General features: G+C 44.4%; 1 pseudogene; it reads right to left on the bottom strand.

The window, feature by feature from the left end:
- Window positions 1-346: 346 nt before the first annotated feature.
- On the bottom strand, window positions 347-1,242 carry LOC103741811 (annotated as a pseudogene).
- Window positions 1,243-4,070: the final 2,828 nt, after the last annotated feature.

Genomic DNA, 4,070 nt, shown 5'->3' with positions numbered 1-4,070 from the left:
ATGATCAAGATGCAGTGTATACATGTATGAAATGATCAAAGAATGAATAAGATGTTCTATTTAGAGAAATAGTTCCAAAGCAAATGACAACAATGAAACAGTGAAAGAATAAGTCATCCGATCCGTAAATGGGCAGATGGATGGGACATTTATTTCTTTTACTTTATTAAAATACTGAGTTTATTTCACATGTATGTTTTTGTCTCCCCACCATTTCCATGCCTGACCACCACTGTCACTACAGCCGATCATAACATTCCTACCTACTCAAACCAAGTAAAGGGTGCAGCGCCATCCTCAGAAACTAAACAGGCATTTTAGACAACACATTCTTGGCAATGAAACCTGGAAACATTTATCAAACATGGTAGGGGGAGTTCTCACCTTGCATTATAAAAAAGACAACAGGTATCAACGGTTACAGAACCAAAGGAAGATGGAATATTTCAAATGGTTTGAACTATTTTCTTGAAGAGACTTCCTCCACTGCCAGAGATCTCGAATAGCCTCCTGGTCAGTCATGCAGAAGGAGTTCTTCACAGAACTGACGAACGTGGCTTCCGCTTTGGGAAGAGAACCGCCGTTTTCTATACCTGCTTCCATTTTTGCTTTAATGTCGTCTACAGAACTGGGTCCTTTTGGCGATTTAGAAGTTTTTTGAAAGATTCTTGACCTTTTGATCTTGGTGTTGATGGTTTTAAAGCTTTTCCATTTGATTTTTTGCATTTTTGACTGGAGTGTCTCAGATAGATTTCTTCACTGGAGCTTTTCCTTCAGTGTCATCTTCATCATCTTTATCATCATCATCGTCCTCACCATCTTCATCAAGTTTTCCTTTTTATCTGAGGCCCCTTGCCACTGCCTCCAGGGACAGACCGCTTTCCAGATATACTGAGGAGTTTTACATCTTCCTCTTCTGGCTCTGTGTCCTTCCCCCACAGCTACTAGGTGCCGTCCACTAATATGTACGGGGCCTGAACTACTCGTCAACCTTAAGACAACAGGTGGTGTCATTTCAAATCCCCCAAGGGAAACTGTTGGTTGTACAGACATTTTGAAAGTTGCCAGTGTTACTTGAATTGGACTGCCCTCATACTCCATTGCCTCTGCCTCAGCGATGTGTAAATCACTTCTAAACTGACTGTTCTTACGATAACTGGTGTTCTTAAACTGATAGTCTTTGTCGACCTTTAGTTCACAGCCGAAAAGACAGCTCTGAGGCCTCAGAGGGCTCGTGTCCATGTCCACGAGGACCTCCGTTAGGCGGAGGCTCTCACTTTGCTGTGAGAGAAGACGGACGGAGATAACCAAATACTGCTCCTAACAACAGATGCACAGGACAAAATCACACCAGGGAAAGGACAAGCATTTTTTTTCAAAAGAAGAGATCATACTATACAATTAATGTACATACACAAACAAATAAAGGCAAATTAACGAGATCTGTATTATTTACTTTTCTGTTGCTGTAATAAAACATCATGACCAAGGCAGTTAGTTGCTAGAAAGAAGATTTAATTTGGGCTTACGGCTCCAGAGGCTAAGTCATGGTGGGGAAGCCCTGTGGCAGAGGTGGCCAAAGCAGAGAGCTGAGCACTGATACCTTCGAGGACACGCAGGAAGGGACAGCAGGCTGGGAGTGGGACAAGGAACCCTCAATGCCCACCCTCCTCCTTCCTCCACTTCCTAAAGTTTCCTTGACGTTGCCAAACAGTATTGCCAATTGACCATGTTCAAATACTTGAGCCTCCAGGAGGCTTCTAATGTAAAACCACAGCATATAAGAAAACCATTGCAAGAATTTATCACCAGGAGACCTACCCTGAAAGGTCCATGAAAGGATGCTCTTTAGATAAGACGAAGGTGAGAACCCATCAAAACTTGAAGCTTCAGAAAGGAAGAAGCACAGGCTGGGGAAAAGGCTCGGCAGTTAAGAGCGCTCGCTGCTCTTCCAGAGGACAGGTGTACAGTTCCGAGCACCCATGTCAGGCAGGTCGCAACTGCTTACAACTCCAGCTCCAGGGGATCCAACACCTTCTTCTGGCCTCTGAGGGCACCTGCACACATGTGGCGTACATGTACAGAGAGACATAAATAATCATAATTTTGTTTTTTTGTATTTTTGAGACAGGGTCTCCCTGTAGCTCCAGCTGGCCTGGAGCTCACCGTGTAGACCAGGCTGGCCTCAAACTCACAGAGATCCGCCTGCCTCTGCCTCCCAAGTGCTGGGACTAAAGGCATGTGCCACCACGCCTGGCCATACATTTTTAACAAAGAGCCACAGAAAAGTAGATATCTGGGTGAGTGGTCGCTGCTTCTCCTCGTTGCAGTGCTTCCAGACAGGCATGAGTTATAAACAGCACATCTTACAGTACTGAAAGGAAAAGTCAACATTTACAGCTGCAATTCATATACAATTGTGGTGCTGAACTACTGACCCTAAGTAGATTATGGAAAAGTGAAGTGTGAATATAACCCCTAAAGGAACAATGAAAAAGTGTGCAAAGTGACATAGCAAAACACTATTACACGAGGCACACAGATACTAAAATATATTCCAAGAACTTTAAAAGGAGGCAGAAAAGCCAATGGAAATTAAATGAGAAAAATAGAAAAATCAATGGCAGACCTAAATCCAAGTTCTTCAATAACCATCTTCTATGATTCTCAACACGTCAACTAAAAATCAAAAATGGTTTCCTTTGGTCCAAACAATCAAGCAAGTGGACAAATTGACTCAGTTGGATGCTGTGTATAAGAAACATACTTCAGAAATGTTTGTATGGATTAGGTAATCAGCAAACTATGTCCCACAGGTCAAATTCTACCCATAACCTGCTTTTGCTTTGGGTGTGCATGGTGTGTGCATCTGTGTGTGTGAGCACATTTGCCTGTGGGGGTGCACATAGGTTCACGCACACGTGCAGGTTAGAGATTGATATCCGTTATCTTCCTCAATTTCTCTCACCAAATTTTTGGAAACAGAGCCCAGATTCAGCCCTTGCTGATTCAGCCAAGCTGGTGAGCCCCAGGTTCCAGCTTGTCTCTGCTCTCTGGTGCTAGAGCTACAAATGTACAACTTCCTGTCTGGCTTTTCATGCGGTTGCTAGGGATTGAACTCAAGTCCTCATGGTTGCAGGGCAAGTCCTTAACTGGCTGAGTCATCCCCCAGCCCTCATGACTTGTTTTATTTTTAAGAAAGATTTATTTTACTTTTAAAAAATTGTATGTCTATGTGTCCATATCTATGTGTGAGTATGTGCATGTGAGTACAGGTGCCCACAGTGGCCCAAGGTATCAGAGTCCCTGGAGCTGGAATTACAGGTTGTCAGCTACCTGATGTGGGTGCGGGGAGCCAAACTTGAGTCTTCTGCAAGGGAAATGCACGCTCTAAGCCTCTGACTCATGACCCGTTTTACAGGATGATTAGGAGGAAGAGATGACAAATCAAATGTGACTCACAAAGCTAAGTGTTTACTTCTTGGCTCCTCAGCCTGATGGATCCAAAGCAAGGCAAGGAGGCCCAGCAGCTGTGGTGGTGCATGCCTTGAACCCCAGCACTTGGGAGACAGAGGCCAGTGGATTTCTGTGAGGTGGAGGCCAGCCTGGTCTATATAGCAAGTTATAGGCCAGTTGGGGCTACAAGGAGACCCTGTCTCAAAAAAAAAAAAAAAAAAAAAAAAAAAGCAATGGGGAAAGATACAGCAGGCAAACACAAGTTGAAACAAAAAAAGAGAAGTCTATATTAGCATCACATAAAGATGCCTCCAGCACCGAGAAGATGGCTAGGTACAAACAGCACCGTTCTACATGATGAGAATCAGTTCACCAACGAAGCCGAACAGGCATAAATGTGTGCTCCCTAAAAGACAGAGTGGGAGACGAAAACTGAAAGAGTGAAGGGACAGACACAAGGGGCCAGGGGAGCCTCCACCCATCGACAGAGTAAGGAGACAGAATCAGCCCAGAGACCTGGGAGCACTGCCAACTGCCTTGTTAGCATCTGTTCCCCTCCAACCCACAGAGCCAACAGCAGGAGAGCATTTGCTCTTCCCAGTGTGAATGAGGCC

This window comes from Nannospalax galili, unplaced genomic scaffold (assembly GCF_000622305.1).
Source record: "Nannospalax galili isolate Female #2095 unplaced genomic scaffold, S.galili_v1.0 scaffold231, whole genome shotgun sequence".
Taxonomy (NCBI): domain Eukaryota; kingdom Metazoa; phylum Chordata; class Mammalia; order Rodentia; family Spalacidae; genus Nannospalax; species Nannospalax galili.
This window is presented reverse-complemented; position numbering and strand designations above follow the sequence as displayed.